Source organism: Podarcis bocagei, assembly GCF_964188305.1.
Source record: "Podarcis bocagei genome assembly, chromosome: 6".
Classification (NCBI taxonomy): Eukaryota; Metazoa; Chordata; class Lepidosauria; order Squamata; family Lacertidae; genus Podarcis; species Podarcis bocagei.
In genome coordinates this window covers 31972577-31993386 of record NC_138130.1, presented here as the reverse complement: position 1 = coordinate 31993386, position 20810 = coordinate 31972577, and the positions used below count along the sequence as shown (strand labels likewise).

Here is a 20810-nt window from a genome sequence, read left to right as displayed (position 1 = left end):
ACAGAGACACCCCTCTGATCTGTGCTTGAGTGCATTGCACAAAGGAGGCTGGAGATAAGGCCTTCTGATACCTGCTCCCAAAGATCTGTTTCTGTAGTTGTCACTGCTGGCCTGCACAATGGAATTAGAAGTGCCTTTCCCTCTCATGCTGAGCACTGGATGGTGAATAGTGAGACCAAAGCTTTTCACCAAAGCATCCAGGGACCTGCAGTTCTGCCTGAATGGTACAGACATAAGGTAAAGAAAGAGGGCCATAAGTCATACCTCATGTTACGTCCACTTCATGTTACGTTCTTTCAGTTTATGTCCCGCAGCAACCCAGAAGTACCGGAAAGGGTTACTTCCGGGTTTCACCGCTCGTATATGCGCAGAAGCGCAAAATGATGTCATGCAAATGTGCAGAAGCGGCGAATCGCAACCCGTGCGTGCACAGACACACCGCTGCAGGTTGCGCTCTTTTCATGTTGAAAACAGGCCTCCGGAACGGATTCTGTTCGCAACCAGAGGTACCACTGTACTAATTATCATTACTCTGTAGGGGATTTTGTTGTTTGATCAATTAGAAGACCTCTTCAACTGAGCACCAAATGTTGTCTTTCCTGAGCCCGGTCAGGAACAGGTTAAAGTAGTCAATCACCCTTTTGAGTAGAGGAATCTGGACACCTAGCCAGAGCCTGTCTTATTGGGGGCTTATGGGGAAGTTTGTGACTTTGGGAGGCCAAGAGAATGCCCATAGCGTGTCCACTAATGTGCCATCACTGGAAGTAGTGACTCACTTTTAACGCCTTGGCTTAAAGAAAGAAAACTAATTACGCTTAGTGCGAGTGCCCAATTACTTGGAAATGGGAGTGGATACATCCATCTGGTCCACTCTACATTCTGGCAAGGGGGAGTGTTAATTTGATGTCTGCTAGTCCACAAATCCTCTTAATGGCCTTGACCCTACTTGGATCTGAATGAAGAAAAAAAAAACAAATTCTAGGTTGAATGGAATCAAAACTTGGTGTGGCTATTTAATGCATTTTGTTTGGTTTAATTGTTGCGCGTACTGTATTGTTGTTAGCTGCTTTGAGTTTCTTTTGTGTGCAGTGGGGGAATAGCAAAGCAGAAGCATAAATAAAAAAGTACAGTGGTGCCCCGCAAGACGAATGCCTCGCAAGACAAAAAACTCGCTAGACGAAAGGGTTTTCCGTTTTTGAGTTGCTTCGCAAGACGAATTTCCCTATGGGCTTGCTTCGCAAGACGAAAACGTCTTGCAAGTTTGTTTCCTTTTTCTTAACACTGTTAATACAGTTGCGACTTGACTTCGAGGAGCAACTCATAGAAGGCAGTGTACATAGTAGCCTTTTTTGAGGCTTTTAAAGACTTTGGTGTTTTTTGAAGCTTTTCCAAAACTTCTTTTGCAGCCATTTGGTAAGTTAAGCTTTTAAAACTTTTTTGGGGGGTTTTGGATTGGGGTGTTTGGAATTCAAGGACTTGGTGTTGGGGAGGGGTTTGCAAGAATCTGGAAGCTTGTGTGTTTTTTTCTGCATTTTTATGATCTTCTGTGACCATTGGGCCACTCTGCTGTTTTTTTAAAAAAAATTCTGGATTTGAATTTCTGTGTGCTGGGTGGCTGGGGGAACAGTTGGGGAGGGGTTTGCAAGAATCTGGAAGCTTGTGTGTTTTTTTCTGGCATGGAGAGGCTGCCAGTTCTGATGTTTCTGCGGCTGAAGACTTTGCAGCGGAGTTCCTGGAGGTTGTGAAGATGGTCTTCAGCAGGTCTTCAACTGTGACGAAACCGGGCTGTTTTGGAAGAGGATGCCCAAAAGGACTTTCATCACACAGGAGGAGGCCAAGTTGCCTGGCCACAAGCCCATGAAGGACCGTCTGACCCTGCTCTTCTGTGCCAGCGCAAGCGGCGACCTGAAGATCAAGCCCCTGCTGGTGTACCACTCGGAGAACCCACGGGCCTTCAAGAAACACAAGGTCGACAAGGAGCAGCTGAGTGTCATGTGGCGATCCAACAGTAAGGCTTGGGTCACACGTGTCCTGTTTGTGGACTGGGTCAATCATGCTTTTGGCCCTGCTGTCAAACAGTACCTGCTGGACAACGACCTGCCGCTGAAGGCTTTGCTTCTGATGGACAATGCTCCTGCTCATCCTAAAGGCCTTGAGGAGGACTTGTTGGAGGAGTTCAGCTTCATCAGCATCATGTTCCTGCTGCCTAACACCACGCCACTGCTCCAGCCGATGGATCAGCAGCTCATCGCCAATTTCAAAAAACTCTACACCAAGGAGCTTTTCAGGCGATGCTTCGAGGTGGCTGATTGCACCACCATCACCCTGCGGGAATTCTGGAAGGACCACTTCGACATCGTCACCTGCTTGAAGATGATCACCACGGCCTGGAACGGGATCAGCCAGAGAAATTTGAATTGCGCTTGGCGCAGCCTGTGGCCGGACTGTGTGGCACCAAGTGACTCTGATGCATCAGAGTCAACAGTGGTGCAGGACATTGTTGCCTTGGGGAGGACCATGGGCCTGGAAGTCACAGAGGAGGACATCAGCGAGTTGGTGGAGGAGCACGACCACGAGCTGACCACCCAGGAGCTGGTCGAACTGCAGGCAGAGGCTGTGCAGGAGTAGGCCTCGCTGGAAGAGGAGGAAGCAACTGAGGAACGGCTGTCCTCCAAAGAACTGAGGGACATTTGCCTGAAGTGGAAGGATGTGCAGGGCACCACCCTGACAAGCACATGGCACATGACCTTGTGAACACTTTTGATATGAGGGTCATGTCGCCTTTCAGGGAGGTGCTGAAAAGGCGGATGAAGCAGCAGACCATGGACAGGTTCTTCAGCAAGAAGCAAAGAGTGGAAGAGGAACCTTCTTCGAGTTGTCCCCCAGAGTCTTAGAAAATGTACTGTACACTTTGTTGATTTTTAAATGTTTTTCTGTCATGTTTAGAAACTTAAATTATTGTTCCTTCAATTTTTGAAATGCTCTTTACAGTATGTGTGACTTTAAAGAGCACTTAATAAACTCTTGTTGTACCAAATTTGGCTTTGTTTGGACTTTTTTTGACCATAGGAATGCATTAATTGATTTTCAATGCATTCCTATGGGAATTCGTGATTCGCAAGACGAAAAATTCGCAAGACGAAAAAACTTGCGGAACGAATTAATTTCGTCTTGCGAGGCACCACTGTAATATGTTCAGAGAATTGGAAGAACTTATAGGGGTGAATATTTGCTTAATATTTTCTCACGCTAGGGACATAGGATGCTGCTGCCTTATACAGAGTAAGACCATAGGTCAGGCATAGGCAAACTCCAGCCCTCCAGATGTTTGGGACTACAATTCCCATCATCCCTAGCCAACAGGACCAGTGGTCAGGGATGATGGGAATTGTAGTCCCAAACATCTGGAGGGCCGGAGTTTGCCTATGCCTGCCATAGGTCCATGTAGCACAGTACTATCTACAAAGACTGACAGCAGCTCTCCAGGATTTCATGGAGAACAGGAAGATCGAACCTGGAACCTTTTGCCTGCAAAGCAGATCTTCTACCACTGAGCTATGACCCTTTCCCCAAACATTTGAATAGCTACTTTGAGATTGGCTCAGTCTCCATAGCCCAAGAGTTACTACAAAACAAAGAACGAAACCTCAGCTAATCTTGATGATCTTATGCGTTTTGATGGTGTTCAACATCCTCAGCTGCAGCTTCATTTCGACCCCATTTTCCTCCTCCTTCACTCTCATTTCCCTAGCCTTACTTTTTGCCCTCACATTCTTTAATCTGATTGGCTGAGGTGCTGTGTATGCTTTTCTTTACGAGCGTTTATGTTGCCACCATGTCAAATGTGGCCTCCTGATGTCTTTGAATAAAATCCACATGGTTCGCCCACAACCAGATGAAATGGCCGTGGGGGCAAAGAAGGAAAATAGAAGGGATGAAGATGAGCAACAAATGAAAGCAAATATATTCATATGGAGTGCTGTTTTTTAAAATAAAAAAAAATGTAAATGCCTTTAGAAATTCACAAAAACAGACATGAAGGCTAATATCCTATGCAATGATATCTGGTTCCACGTGCATACAAGTGTGCAAAGCAGAACCCTTTTTGGAAAAGAACTGCAACATTTATTCATTTATGCACTGGCTTTGACCCTTAATTGATTAACCTTAATAGAAAATATTTCACATCAAGCTGCATAAATCATAGAAACATTGCTACACCAAGTTGAAAAGGGGATATAATGTGTGTGTGTGTGTGTGTGTGTGTGTGTGTGTGTGTGTGTCTGGAAAAACACAGAATTTGTTCATTGATATCTTACACATTGAATAGGAATATACACTGACATGTGTGAGGTTGTTCATGTATTTGAAAAAGAAAATTAAACCAGTGATCTCTCTGCCAGAGCAACCACTGCAGAAAGAGATTGAAACAAACTTGCATTACGAATAAGCAGTACAATTGCTCTTGGGAAAAATCAGTCTTGCTGTTTCACTGTAGCTGTTTGTATTGTCATCCAAACTCGTTAAAGAAAGTCAGGACTGACTATGGAAGGAAAAGTGTAAGATCAAACACTTCCACATCATTTCATAATGAATAAACTAAAGCTGTGTGGCACTTACTGTTCCACACTTCTATGGAAAGCTTACACTGAAGTATTTCCTTACCACATGCAAATGCAATTTCTGATTTCTTTCATCCTCCAGAGCTCTGACTCATGCACTGATGGAACTACAGAACTATTTTTGGGCAGCAGGAAACTCAGGAAACAAATGTGTCTACATGCAACATTTATACTGTGTGGCTATACTGTATGGAAACATCAGGTCGTTTGCAGAATACTGAAGAAGCAATTAGATAATGAGGCGTAATGCACCCAAACATACTAACATTTTATCTTCAGATGCAGTTCGAATGCGCATGACGTTGTGAAATGCTCTTTGCGTTTATAAACAAATGCACAAGTGTATATGTATTTGTTTAAGTGTGCACAAAGCTTTTGGGGGGACATGGTGGGTCATGAATGGTAAAATACCTGACACCCTCTTTGGACAGAATATGTAAACGTTGGGTGAATGTGGAATTTAAAAGGTATAACACTACTAAAATAAATCCACAACAATGGACTCAAGTTTCCAAATCTTATCCAGATTGTCTTTCTCTTCCCCAGTAATTCATCACAACCAGCTTCTCTCTCCAACATAGCCAAGATGGGGAAGAGTTTTCACATTAGGTAGGATAAATTTTAAGCGGGTTAAGGGTTATCAACTCTCTCTGCAGTGTCTTTGACTTTCTAAGATGTAATCACAACCCTAACAGTTTGGGTCCAGTTTATTTGCAGGATCACCTTACCCCATACATACCCACTCAGCCGCTTCAATCTGCGGATCTGGCCCTGCTACAGCTGCCACATAATCCTCATACCACATGTGTAAGGATTCAATCTCTTAGTGTGGCAGCACTAACTTTGCCTATTGACCTTAGGCAGGTTCCTTTTGCTGTATTCTTTTTGCTGTCTGCTTAAGACATTTTTGTTTAGGCAAACCTATCCAGGCACGTAGAAGTGTTTTAATGTCTTTTTAGCTTTTAGCTTTTTTAGCTTTTCGTTTTTAAAAACCAGGGGTTTGGGTTTGTTTTTTTAATTAATCAATAATGCTAATGTGTTACTTTATATTTTTGTAAACAACCGAGAGGTTTTCTTACAATCATGTGGTATATAATGTTACACACTCAAACACACTCAATGGGGAGCAGCAGTATTTGTTTTAATTAGGGCTGCCATATTTCAAGCGGAGTAAAGCGGAGTGCAAGGAGTCTTTTTTATTTTAAAAAATGCTTTTATGCATCCGCGTCTAAACTTGCCCCTTTCTAAAAAAAAAATAATATATTGGTGCGTGCTTTTTTTAAAATCAGGATTAAGGGGTTTTCTAATGAATGGTGGAGGGTGTGTGCGCAGTGTCCTATTTCTCGCCCTTCTTCTGATGGGGAAAGGTCTGCGGTCACAAAAAATGGGGGGGGGGTTTGCAGAGGGTCAGTTGTGGGGGGTGAGAAATGTCCCTATTTTCATCTGATGAATGTTGGAGGGTATGCAGGGTGTGTGTGGGGGGGTGGGTGGGTGAGAGAGAGAGAGAGAGGGGGGGGGAGGGAGAGGGAGAAGTAGAATCAGAATCAGACAATCAGACACTCTTGCAGGTCTCCCCAGAAAGTGGCATGCCCGTGGCCCAGGTATTAAGCAATTTATTAGCGCGTCGCCATCTCAGTAGTGTATGAGTGAGTTAAAGGTGACACTGTCTGGAATGCTTTCTTATTTTGAGATGAAATAAATCCAAATTGAGCTAATTTGTGTACAGCTGCCAGTAATATAAACATAGCTGGTTAGAATTATTTATATAGCACGAGCCTTTGTACTCCATACTTCAGGCAAGTTAATAAGCAGGTGTCAAAACTCTGAATTAAAATTCCCAGAAGAGGACACAGAACAAAGGACAATAAAAATGATTTTTAAATAATCATAGGGATAAATAGCATCCACTTCTGACAAATGTAAGTGCTGGCATAAAATGTTATTAGGCTACAGAGATTTTCTTTTGTTCCGGAAGTATGTTTTGTTCTCCACCAGTGTCATTCATCATCCTAATGAGCCCTCGAAATGTAAATTAAATAGCAAAGTCTGATTCATTCAAAAACATCTTTGTATGTGTTAAATCATTTTTCTGCATTTTTTCCCCATTTCTGCATCTGCTGAACAAACTCCTCACCATTTGTATATTTTATGGGCCCGGTTCAGGCCATGCAAATGTTTTGCCAATAGCGCTTACTTTTATATCCCACCTTTCTTTCATAATGGAACTCAAGGTAGCATACATATTGTTCCCAAGGAGGCTTACAATCCAGGCCTTACTCAGTTGCTTTTGGTGCAATTATAAAATGAAAATAATAATACGCAGAAATTTGTACTTGACCTGAAATACATATTTGCATTTAACTGGCATTGCTTTGGTAAAAACAAAAAAACAAAACCATTCTGATTGTGAAAGGATTAGCAGATGTTTCGGGCTTCTCCATTTTACCTAGCTACATAGATTATCCACAAAACAAACACCACTATTAAAGGGGGAGGGAGAGGATTAAAAATTAATCCAGTTCAAGCTTTCTTACTATCTGCTGCCATGAAATTTACACATTCTAATCACAAGGACAGAAGTAAGTTCCATATTTTAACTTTAATTAATGTGCATGCATGAATTTATACACAAACACATGTACAATATCTTATCTGGAGGCAGACTGGGAAGAGTGGGTGGTAATTAAATGCATTTATCACGTATCTGATGTGGGGGCGAACCCTAGGGGTTGTCCAGATTGGCCCCCACCAAGTTCCAGGAACTGCAAAAATCACTCCTCTCTGTTTTTGCTAGGTGTGACTAGGAGCTTGCTTGCCCGCCCGCCCATCTCCCGGGGCACCAATACAGTTCCTTGCAAATGGAACAAGGGAGCTTTGGTACACCTCTGATCGGATGTGTTAGAAAGATGCAATGGCTGTTCCAAAATGTTTAAGAAAAAAATACAGAAAAATGATAATCTAAAGGAGGTTTTTGTGTTTTTCAGTTCCATTCAAATCCATGGGACTTAATGTTTTATTTGCCTGCTTACCTCTCATTGGGGAGATGAAGTGAACCCACCCATGCATTCAAGGAATGTGTGAAGGTGGCTGTGGAGGCTACCCACCCCAAATCTGCCAACAAATATGGTGGAATAGTGTCTACAAGCAATTTACGTGCATAGATATTTTTCACATTTGGGTGAACTCTGATTGGGGCAGGAACCTCCCTCCCCATCTTTATGTGCATGTATCATTCCATGTACAAAGCCCTTTCTCAAACATAATCTGGATGATGGTAAGGCTACTGGGCACATCATAATAAAATCAATGGGACACACACACACCACTGAACACTCCTTGGGCCTCATATTGATTTCAATGTTTCTTAAGCATACCTACTTTCTTCTGAATTGTGCCCATGATGAAAAGAAGACCATGAGAACCTCATGATTACAAATACGTGTAGCACAAAACCATGATGTTTGCAGTGAATTGTCAGTGATAGAGGGGAACTGCCAGATGACATGGTAGTTAAAGATAAAAGATGATTCCATCTTTCATAACATTGTAACATAAACAATTATGACAGGCTTCTGTCCCCAGTCCCGAATGTCCCGATGTTGGTGCCCCGTGCTGGTCACGCCAGGGTGAGGGACCAAAAGATGGGAAGCTGCGCAGGCTAGGCATAGCCTGCCAGAAGGTTGGCCTGGCACACACTGCTTCTCCTGACATGGCTCAGGCTGGGTGCTGCAGAGGCGAACAACTGGAGAAAGGTAGGTGGGATGGGGGAGGAGAAAGGAGAGGGCAAGTGGGTGAGCCAGAGACGGGGCGAGGGATGGGGTCAGCAGGGTGAAGGTTGGGTGCCCTGAACTGCCCTCCCAAAATGTGGGGGGGGGCATGGGATAGATGAGAGCAGGAACTGGTATCTGCATGGCGCCACAATATTTTTTCAGCTGATGGCCCTCGTGGTGGGAAGGCACAGCAAAAGTACAGTGGTACCTCTGGTTACGTACTGAATTCGTTCCGGAGGTCCGTTCTTAACCTGAAACTGTTCTTAACATGAAACACCACTTTAGATATGGGGCCTCCCGCTGCCGCCGCATTTCTGTTCTCATCCTGAAGCAAAGTTCTTAACCTGAGGTACTATTTCTGGGTTAACAGAGTCTGTAACCTGAAGCGCCTGCAACCTGAAGCGTCTGTAACCCGAGGTACCACTGTACTGGGCCAGCTCTTAAAATACCACATTTTCCTTTACTATTTATTCTGCTGTTTTGGGTGTGTGTGTTTTGTAAAATACTATTGCAGTTAATATATCTATAACCTAATAACATTTTTTCCAGACTATTGTTGATATGAGGCTGATATGAGTATAGTTCAGTGAGTTGTTATTTGTTTGTTTGTATTTCTGTTCTAACTTATCAGGTGTTGTCTTTGTCTATGCCATCAACAATTGTACATCAAACTGTATTTTAAGTAAAGCTGTCATTTTAAAAGCCTGCGTCTTTTCAGCAAGGTGTCAGGGATGCTATACTGGGGTGCCTCTCTGCCCAAGAGGCTAATGAAGCCTGAACAATGAAGCAAACAAGACAGTTAATCAATAGCAGTCAGAGCACTACTTTTATCCTCCAACATCTTCATTTTCAACTCAGTGAACATCATTACAGCAGGGAACCAGGAGAGTCAATCTCCATTAGGTGCAGGCAATGGATAAATAAATTAATTTGACGGTCATAAAAATGATGGCACTGCATTGTGTCTTTTGACCTCTTAAAAACATTACTCCTTGTGTTAACGACAATTTTCAAGAAGAAAGGAGGGAAGCAGCAGCACACTTCATTGCTTATACGTTTTCAGCAAACAGAGCCAAATATGATCATGTATTGTTAAAGTATATCTCATCTGATTGTTTTGTCTAAAAGAAGCACATGCCGTATAGTAAGGGTGGCCTTCCAGATGCTATTGGACTACAATTCCCATCACCCACTGGCCAAGCTGGTTAGGACTGATGGGAGTTCTTGTTGGTGTTGTTGCTATTTTTTTTAAAAAAAACAACAACAACCCAATCTATAAACCACTTACGAGCCAAAACTTATTCAAGCAATGTAAAATAAGATAAAGTGGAAAAAATGGACTTTTTTTCTCCACTGCTAGTATTTCACAAACATACGTGCTAGGTTTATCCTTCCAATAATACACAAATTTCCAGGACACACAGGGCAATTCTATATCTCTTTACTGCTCCAAGATATAAATCCTGATATAACATATTCAGTTGCCAGATGTTGTGCTGCTATGATTGACATACGTCGGAGGAGGGTATGTGCCACACAGTGGGTCTAAAACTGACTGTCTAATTTACATGTTTTATGTGTTTTTATCTTATGCTGGTCTGCTGTAACTGAGAGAATGATTATGTGTACCCTCTATTTCTGCAGTTCCATTATTGCCTATCTAGCATGTTTTATTTATGTATGGAGGTGCTTTTACCTTATGCTGGTCTATGACAGTAATGAAGATTTGGATTGGAGATAAAATACAAAAGCTACAGGCTTTAAAAACGATCAAACAATTTCCACAATTATGTGGGCAATATTTCAATTCTATTGCCAAGTTGGAGTCCAACAACATCTGGAGGGACAAAGGTTAGCCACCCCTGGCGTATGTTATTTTGTAGTATAATAAGTCAGTTCCCTAACCTCCATCGTTTGGTCATGCTCTGCTTCCATACACCATCTCCAGCGGAAGAAATGAACACAAGAGATACCAGTATGAATAGGTGATGGAAGAGTTTCTTAAGAAACAGCAACGGCCGGCAGTGCCCTCTCTACACAGATTTTCTCCTTCCTAAGGAATTAACAGCATTGCAGCTGAAAGGAAACTCTCAGCTCCAATAGCACTGCTGCCACTTATGCAGATCCTAAAACAAGGAAGCATGACCTTCTCTCTGCACAGGTTAGGATTACTCTTTCCACCTGGCTGCTCTTCACAAACAGGTCCCTGCTTCCTCTTCCAGAGCTATATTTTTTAAAAAATAACATTTTGGCTGATTTTTATGACCAAGGATAAGGTCACTTGGGGCTCAATTGTAGGGGGAAGGAACTGTGGCAAGAGGGCACAAAATAAAATATTTTGAAACACTTGTGCCACTATGAAGCGATACCAAGTTCCAGCAGAATAGGGAAGAGCCAAAACCATCTCTAATTTGTCATTACTGCCACCAACAGACTGCCAATAACAGACATCTAGGCTGCAATTCAGACCTCTCCAGCTGTGGGTGTGCATTTGATTCAGTTAGGTAGGTTGGAAAAGTCCGAGCTGAAACTGGTCTCGTACGCTCAATCTGCCGGAGCCTTGTATTCGCATGCAGAGGAAGTCCCTAACTCACCGAGGGTTTGAGACACACCAGCATTGTATATATTCTATATTTAATAGCTGGTCTATCTATCCGCCTGTCTGTCTGTATGAGTATTTTAAAATCACTTGTAACCTGCTCCCATTCTTTTAGATAAAATCAAACATCAAGCTACAACCTTGAGGGTAGTTCTATGAACCACACTGTTATCAGATTACAATCCTAGCAAGGCACAGTCCGGGCTGCCTACCTGGTATCCAACACTTCAATAGAGCTATTCTGATGCAAACGTTTGGAGGATTGTTGTCTCAAGCTACAAAGGCAACTGCACATAACCACATGCATGAGACAACCACTGGAGTGAAAGTAAACAAGCTGAAGGAACCATCACCAGCACTACCAACTACACCAGATCTTTTTTCTCTGTGGTTCACTAGGGGCCTCAATTCCACCTCAAATCTGTTGCAGAACTTTCATTGCAATTTCCCCCCACTATATATGCACACCATTTCCATTTAAGCTTAAGCATGTGTGGATTACAGTAGAAAGATTTGATTTGAGATAATGTTTTTCTATCAGTTGTCATTATGTTCAATTAAGAAACGTACATAAACAGATAGAGGCAAACATGACCCCTTTTCCAGCACCTTCTCTATCAGTTCTGTTCCCTTTGCTCCATCCATACAGCAATCCATTAGCCACCCAGCACTCCAAAACAATTTAGTAGTTATACATCAAGTGGTGTCAACATCTGTATTAAAAAGGGGGGGCCCTACCATACTGCGCATTTGTCCAACAAAGGGGCACTATGAGAAAACACAGTCCACTAGACAGTGCATAATTTCAAAATAAGCATACAATCCTGACAAGGTACATTTTACTAAGATTGTTAGATATGAGTTTTCTTTTTCCTTCAACAGGGCTTTGATTACTGGGGGGGCGGGGCTCCCACCACCACCACACAGCAGCAGATGTCACTCATTTAGATACAGATAAATAAAAAACTTCACAAGCATTCGCAGAAAAATCAATATAGATACTAAAATATCTAACCTGATAATAAATTTCTGTTCTCTCACACACATAGTTCAGGAGCGTCAGTATTTACTGGAGCCACTGTAATATCAGATATTTCAGAGAAATATTGATTTTACTACTGAAGTGTGACTAAAGGGATAAATAAACTGCTCTTGGGGTCAATCGATCCATTTATCTTCACTGTTATTTTAGAAGGGGTGAAGGCAGCATAATTTTTGATGAATGTTACCATGAAAGGAACACGGACAATTCTGAAGTTTGGAAAGACAGGAGATAAGCAACTCTTCAATGAGTTCCCAAATTAAAATACTAACAATAACAATTGTGGGGCGGATATCCTCACCGATGATGCAAAAGGATGAGGGTGTTTGTTTTTTTTAAAAAAAGAATTACACACTCCTTAAAAAGCAATACATGTGCTGAAGGATCTGGGCTAAGTAAGTAAGTAACTGGGTCGATTTGCATCCCATAGCTTTAGCCTTATTATTCCTAATTAAACTTGCTAGTTGCTTGTCACCAAACAGATCTCCAATCAACTTCCATTGGTGTGTGGGTGGGTGTACAATATAAAAGAAAAATAATATAAACATTAAGATTCCATACAGCATATGTACATACACAAATACATACGCAAATCCCTAAGACGGTTGCATAGCGCCTTGTATGCCTCCTACTAGCAACTCCTGCAGCCAAGCTGGTGCCAAACGTATTGCTCTGCTTTCCTTTGGGGCACATCACTGAGGCCAAGCCCAGCATCCCCCATACACACTGCCCAGGTTTGTCCCCCAGAGAGATCACTTTTGGTGTTGCTAACACTGCAAAAACAACACAGGAGGCAGCAGTTACGCGTTCCCATTCTCTGCGGCTACAGCGGGCGCTGTGATTCTCCAGCGGTTTGACTTCACCCCCCCAGGTGCTCTCTGTTATCTTTTGAGACAGGCGGATGCCAGCAATATCCAATACTGCTTTGAGAGTAAGGCAAACCGAGAAGGAAGTTTGGCTGGGGTTTTTACAAGGACATTTCGACTTGAAAAATTCATAATAATATTATGAATTTTTGTGCCTTAAAGGAGTGGTTTTCAAATGGTTCCCCCCCCCATGGGGAGCCACTGGGGAATATTTCTCATATCCGGCACAAACCCTGAATGTCGCGGTGATTTTTTTAAATTATTTTTTTAAAGGGTTATTGGGGAAAGTCAGTTACAGCGGTACCTCTGGTTACATACTTAATTCGTTCTGGAGGTCTGTTCTTAACCTGAAACTGTTCTTAACCTGAAGCACCACTTTAGCTAGTGGGGCCTCCTGCTGCTGCCACTGCATGATTTCTGTTCTTATCCTGAAGCAAAGTTCTTAACCCGAGGTACTATTTCTGGGTTAGCGGAGTCTGTAACCTGAAGCATATGTAACCCGAAGCATACCGTATGTAACCTGAGGTACCACTGTATTGCATACTCTTGCAAAGTGCTAGCCAAGCCTCTCAGATTTCTGTGTGATGGGAAGAACAGCCTAGAATGGAGCCAGCCAGCAGTACTCCTCTGCAGCTTCACCTAGCAGAGACGCTATTGCCCATCCTAGCACAGAAGCAAGCTGTGCATCGTGGAGGGCTTAAGAGGGCACCCTGGTCAAGGAGCTAGAACAGAACCAGTAATGGCTGGCAGGATGCCATGGGGTGGGGTAACATGCTCACCAAGCTTCCCAGTGTGGAGGTTGCTACCAGTAACAGAGGGAGAAAGGCAAGGTGGCAAGGAAGGAGGTGGGTGCAGGTGCAGCAGCTGAGTCAATCCAAGGTTCTTACTGCTATGCCTCCCTTCCCCCCTCTCTCTCCTGACTTGGCTACCAGCAGTAACCTGCATACTAGGAAGGCCAGGTTAGGAACACCCCACTGCACCTCTTCAACATAAACAGAACAGCAACAGGAAACTCCTGAATTCATCCAGATACAACTAAGTCCAGTGCCGTCTAGTGACTGAACCACTTGTCACTATCACGCAGTGTCTTTCAGGGACGCTCTTCTTCCATTTTGGATCTTGTCACCAATGAATCCCTGATAAGCTTCCGAGGAATCACAGAGTTCCCTGAAGCGCCATTTGAAAACTACAGTCAAGGAACAAAAGAAATATTGTACTGTGTGTGATGTCCCCTCCCCTACCATACTTGAAAACGCATCATGTTTTCAAACATTATAAATTAATAATAATAATAATATTAGAAAACCTCAATAATGCCTTCTTTCTTCCATTTGGAAGAAGCACAATGACACATGTTTGCACCCCTCTTGAGGCACACAATGAGAGGTCTGCAAACTCATTCGGAGAAATGTGAAAATCTTTGGCTAGAGAATAAAAAAGCCCAGAGTGCTTTGATTGGAACTAATGGAGCAGCATGTGTCGCTTAAAGCTTTTTTCAAGCTATCTGCCGATCTCACGAAGCACGGCTGCAATACACACACATAGATATATTCAGCTCACAATTTTCAAGGTCATTTTCGCGATCTAGCGTAAGAGCTGGAAACATATTATGTTTTATTAAAAGCTATGAAATGAAGGAAAAACAAGGACCGTATGATCCCTCTTTATGCATATTCCTGGCCCACAGGTTAAGAACTCCTGGTCCGATGCTATTAACTTTTGATTTGGCTGCCTATCTTACTATCTTTATAGTAAGAAACCCCAGCAAGACAGAAATATAGCATGCACAGCATGTATTCTGTACTGTATAACCTGCCAGTAACAGCTGCCAAGACCAAATGGTGATCTATTAGACTCAGCAAATCATTATTTTTTGACAGCAATTGAATACAATAGTGCAGCTGTTTAGATTTCCCATTTTCAGCAAAGGCATTCATGCATAGCATAAAAAAGCTTCACCTTATACTGAATGTGCTCCATCTATACATTGCCATTTTTACCTCTATGATTTTTTTTTAAGTTGATTTAGGTTTGTCACAAAACATATTTCTATTGCCAAAGAATAATTTGTAGACCGGTCGGTCCCTCAATAAATGTTCAGTTTGTTTCCCTATCTTTACACAGACAAAAGACACTAATATTTTATAACGGCATGTTTATAAACACTTGTACATATTTGGCTTCTGCAGGATTGTTCAAATTGGCATCGGAATAAAACCAAAGATGTAAAGCTACAAACCCCCCCCCCCACCAGGAATTTGAAAATGTTTCATTTCAGGTAAGAGTAGACTCTGCTAACAAACCTTTATATAAAACGTGATTTGCTGAGTCAAAACGTGGCAGCCAGAGCAATTTCAGGAGCCTGTTTTACCAAGCATACTATTCCATGCTTGTGCAATCTGTATTTAATGAGGGCTGGGTATTCTTCACAAAGCCCTAAGCAGTTTGGAACCAGGATATATGAAGAGCCTCCTCTTGCTCTCACATGAACCTCCCATCAGTGCTGCTCTGGGTTCCACCACTACTGAAGGAGGGACCAAGAAAGACTGGGCCTTTTTAGTTGTGGCACCCAGACTCTGAAACTCCCTCCCTGGAGAGGCTCAATTAACCCCTTCTCTTACAATGCATCCATATATTGTTAAGACCTTATATTTATTTATTTTTCAGATATTTAGCCTGTGCTGACTCTCCCGCCGCCGCCACCACCACCACTGTTGCGGTAGGGCTGGTCTTGTTAGGACAACCAATCACAAATGTTAACCCTACAGAAACTGCAGTGTAGAGTAAGTAAAGTCTCCTTTCACCCAAACAACATGGATTGTGGAGTGGGGAGGAATCCTACTTTGCTCAGGGATCAACTAATCTGCTGCCTAGATGGAACAGCGGAGGTGGAATGCCATGCCAAACTCCACATGTATTCTTCTTCAGCATCATCATCATCAATTCAGTGATATTTGGCTAGAAAAGGAGGTGCCAAACTAACCATAAACGCCTCTCTTGTTCTCTTACAATGGCAATGGTGCCCACCTGACAGGTGCTAGAACTGGAAAAAAAATCCCTGACCACAACAACAAATTTATTATACCCTGCTCATCCGACTGGGTTGCCCCAGCTACTTTGGGCAGTTTCCAACAAAAATACAGAGGGAAAGAAGAAAAAAACCCACCACACATTAAAAGCTTCCCAAAACAGGACAGGCTTCAGCTATCTACAAAAATTTATATAGCTGTTTACAGTTCTATTTTTCTAGAAAAAGAGGTGCCAGAACTTACCATGAACACCTCCCTCGTTCTCAATGGCGCCCACCTGAGAGGTGCTGGAACTGAGTTCCAGAGAGTTCCGGCTGAAAAAACCCCCGTTTTATTAACTCTTTGACATCTGCCGGGAGGGTGTCCTGGTTTTTACTTTTTGAAATATGGCAACCCTATTTAAGTTTAAGGTACATTAAATAGAAATGAGGTCAGGTGATCACACACACACACATATGAGAGAAAATGTAGAAAACTGATTTATACTTTCAAACAGTGCTTTTTCCCCCCTTTAAAAATGTTTAGGGGTACTCTCATTTTCCTACTCATATTGAAATACTGCCTCTCAATGAGGCCAAACTTAGATTCACAAAATCTTTAGTGGTATGCGTACCCCTGCATACCCCCAGAAAATAAAGCACCGCTTTCAAAACTTTTTGGGATACCTAATTGTTCTCCAACTTCACTTCTATAACCAGGAGAAACTTTAGAAATATCATATACTTTTCACATTTGCCCATAGTTATATTACGTATCTGCAGTTTATATGCCTTTCATGCAACTCCAACATATTAAACGCATAGCATAATGCATACTTTCTCACTTTTCAGGGAGATACAGCACCAATTTATGTGTGCTGTTGCTGTCCTGCTCAACTTGTAGGCTTTCCATAAGCACTGTGAGAACAGGATTTTGGACTAGATGGGCTATTGGCTTGATCTAGTAGGGTTATCCTAGGCTCTTGTGTGTTTCGTTTGCTGAAGTAGGGATAAAAATTCACAAAGGCTTTAGAAAATGCACAATTGCTACAAGGCCGTAACGCAACGTTTTCTACAAAGCGAGGAGATAGTAAACATCACACTCAGCTACTGAAAAGCAAATTTTGATTACTCCAAGTGATTAGTCTATAAAATTTAAACCTTCCATTTATTAACTTAACACTCTGGCCTTAGTAAAGGCTCGGGGCAAAAACTACTCTGACCTGTACAAAAGTATTGGCTCATAAAACAGCAGATCAATGTTTCTACATTTAGCCGGAGTTTTATGTATGACGCCAAACGCAGTTCATAAATGTCACTTCACAATTTACATTAGTACAAATTATTAGCAAAATGGCATACCCTTGGCACACCTAAAAACACCATATAAGTTGTTCCTTTAATTTACGACTTACTATAAGCTGCCATTAAGCATAATAAATAACCACCCTGAGTGTGCAGTCGAGAATGCTTGCTTGCTTGCTTGGAGGAAAATATTTACAAAAAAAGCATTTTGAGCTAGTGAAGACTAAAAACAAAAGAACAGATAAATCCCACCCACGGTTCAAACTTTGAATAATGAATGTTAAAGTAGCATAAAACCTGACAGTGGTCTCCTTATTAAAATTCCAGAAATGCTGGAATTAATTTACACTACTCTATTAAACACAATGGAATTGCACATTACTCTAATGTAATAATAAGAATCCAAAGGAAGGATAAGAGAATCTGGGGGGAAATCATGAATGCAATCCCCCCCCCCATTTTTCTCTGCAACGGTTTTCAGAGATACTCAAGCCCTCACTTTTTAAACTGTTGCAGGAACTTGCCTCTTTGTCAGGGGGAATTACTATGGAGAAAACATTTAAGTGATATTTCAGCCATGCATGTAGTTTTTTCCTGTGCAAACACATTCCTTCTTTGGATCCTAGACACTATTAAGCTCCAATCATATAATACTTAAGTGAGACTAAAGCTCTTCAGGCCCCCTGAGACCTGTTTGCCATAAGTGAGGTGGTGTTTTACAACTTTTCAGACATAAATCTTATTTGGTACCAGCTTGAAACTCACTCACTCAAGGCTTTCATGAGGAATGACAATTGCGTGAGTCTTCATGTCCCTCAGTCTTCTCTGACAGGCCTTGAGGTCTAACAACATACAGCCTTCATTTTATGAAATATCTTGCTAATTACATATTTGCAGATCAGTTTCTACATTGGCTTTTCATTACAGACTTTGCTCCACCTTGTTGCATAATACAACCAACTTGCATTTGGAAAATCTGCCTTGCAAAGAAATGTTGGGGATGTATAATTGATTACAGCTGGGGGAGAAGATACAGTGCATCAAACATTGCCATCCCAGTCACACAAAATACTTCTGCTTTACACCGTGGAATTTTTCTCCTCTCCCCCTCTCCCCTGCAGCCTCCCCTGCACCCTCAAAATCTGCTTCAAATGGCCGAGCGACCATCTGGAGCACATTTTGTGGGCATACTGGGAGAGCGCATCATCAAATGAGTGGAACACTGCTTCAAAGTGTTGGAACTCAGTACAATTCAGTGATATCACTGGGCCTGATAGTTCAGGATCTGCCATAGATTCCCATTTTTAGAAAATGTGCAGAGAATTGCGGGAGGAATTCGATGAAGTGCTAAGGATATTGCTCTGTCAGGGCAAGGATGTCAGCTTGTCAGACAGAATGATCTCCCCTTTCCTTCGCCCATGCTGTTTTGGGGGTTCCCCAATCCCCACACAGCTAATTGGGGGGCAGGGGCCCACGAGGGGAGGAGAGGGGATGAAAAGTCCCAACCAGGGCCGTCTTACCCAGGGGTGCAAGGGGTGCGGGACACCTGGGTGCCGAATTCTGGGGGGGCGCCAGGCGCCCGCCGCTGAAGCCACCTAAGCATATTGTATTGAGCTGCTATGTGGCAATGGGGTCAGCAGCACCTTTGACACAACTGATCTTGCGCACAGGCTCCGGAACCTTCCCAAGAGGAACTCATATATGCACACTCGCAAGGGCCCTCCCAGCTCCTCTAGCGCATGTGTGGAGTCTTTACACCAACTCCTAGTGTGTTCTTTGTCTTCTTCAGAAAAGCAGGTTTTAAACAAAACACACACACACACACAAACTCCTTTTGGAGCCGCGCAGGCGTGAGCATAATAAAAGTTCATTTGGGGGCTAAACTAAATTTTGGGGCGCTGGGCGGATCTTTGCACCCTGGCGGCGCATATGCTAAAGACGGCCCTGGTCCCAACGCATTAGTGGAAGACCTTGCACTGGCTTCCATTAGTGTGATTCATTAGTTAAATTGGGCCCCTTGAAGTTTGTATGTATACAGAGACAAAACGTGGATAGACATGCTCATTCTGTTGCATGAATTGTGTAGAAGACACATGACTGGGGATATGCAAAAATTCATGAATGAGTGCATGTAGAAAGTTCATTTTTGTCTGTGGCAAGATATAGAAGTCCAGAGGGCAGCACCTAGGAGAACTGTGAGCATTTGCTCCATCAAAGCTTTAGAGTAGCCTGGAAGCTCTTATGTTCCCAGGGCCATATCAACCCTGCCAGACTCAACATTTACAACAGGAACACGTATTGGAGAAAAGTGTTAAAGGGACTTTCTCCTAGCACCACACTCCTGGTCCATGTCAGAGAGCACATCGCTGCTTTTAAGAAAGAAAGACAAACCCCAGAAACACTGGGAGATCTGATCACAGATGCCTCATGTCTCATCTAGGTAGGTCCTATATTCCTTACTGAATGTTTGGCTCTATAAAGTTAATATTTTTTATGAGTTAGGCAGTATTAACCTTCTAGCTTGTGCCTTGTGCATCTTATGTTTTGCTCTGAGTAGTATAAATGTCAATTATTGATCATTGCCTCTTGCAGAAATATTCCATCCTCTTCCTAAGAATCTAGCTACAAGCCACTTACAAGGGAAGATGTTAATATGAGGATGTCTCTGACACTGAGGAATAAGGAGAAACAGCACTAGTTGTTGTTGTTCCCCCCTTGTACATCCTACACTGCCTCTTGCCGGAAGAAAAGGAAGCATATTTGCTTTGGAAAAACCCTATGCTTTGGAAGAACGCTGTTCAGCCATTTCTCATAACTTCTTTGCACCATCTTCTTCTAGAAGTTATCCACCACAATATCTTATATTGATATACAGTGTCACCACATAGTTGCATCCTTAGTCTCTACAAAGAGGCAATTTTGCCTCAGGCCTTGCAATGAAGAGGACACTTTCAAAGAATGCTCAAGACTGATCCATCTGTTCAATCAAAGGATTTGAAGACAAGAGATGGCCTAACATTTTCACACCTGGAAAAAGTCAAAATGACACCCCTTTCCTACTTGACTTCAAAAAAACAACAAATGCCCGGAGATGGAAGTACGGATTTTGGAAGCACGGAAACTACAGTGATTTTGAAATTTGCCATGTTTCTGTTTCCTCGTACTTGGTGGTAACGCTGAGTGCAGGCTGGGGACCAATGGCAGACAAACCACTCCAGAAGGCGCACAATGCATCCCCTACCAGAGGTACTACCCCTTTCCAACACCCCATGCACCATTATCTGTTTGGTTTACCTGCCCTTTCAACCCTCCCAAACTCCAATTCATAGTACTGTCATCTGTGCATGCACTGCCATCTGCGCACGAGCAATGGCTGTCTCAAACGTTCAAACCCCTGCTTTACTGTGAAGGGAATGCAAATACTGTGAAGGGTCCATTTAACTCACTACTGTCTGAACTTACAGTGGTACCTTGGTTCTCAAACTTAATCCGTTCCAGAAGTCCATTCCGAAACCAAAGTGTTCCAAAACCAAGGCACGCTTTCCCATAGAAAGTAATGCAAAATGGATTAATTTGTTCCAGACTTTTAAAAACAACCC

At 42.6% G+C, this 20810-nt stretch overlaps 1 protein-coding gene and 1 long non-coding RNA gene across 9 annotated transcripts in view; one reads left to right on the top strand and one right to left on the bottom strand.

Moving 5' to 3' along the window:
• Positions 1–20810, bottom strand: part of AFF3 (ALF transcription elongation factor 3) — a 246805-nt gene that overhangs the window by 128896 nt on the left and 97099 nt on the right. The window lies entirely within an intron of this gene.
• Positions 1–20810, top strand: part of LOC308589822 — a 120663-nt gene that overhangs the window by 57708 nt on the left and 42145 nt on the right. The window contains exon 2 of the long non-coding RNA XR_014009498.1: positions 15089–15177. This is a non-coding gene — a long non-coding RNA (uncharacterized lncRNA). The remainder of the gene's footprint in view (positions 1–15088; positions 15178–20810) is intronic.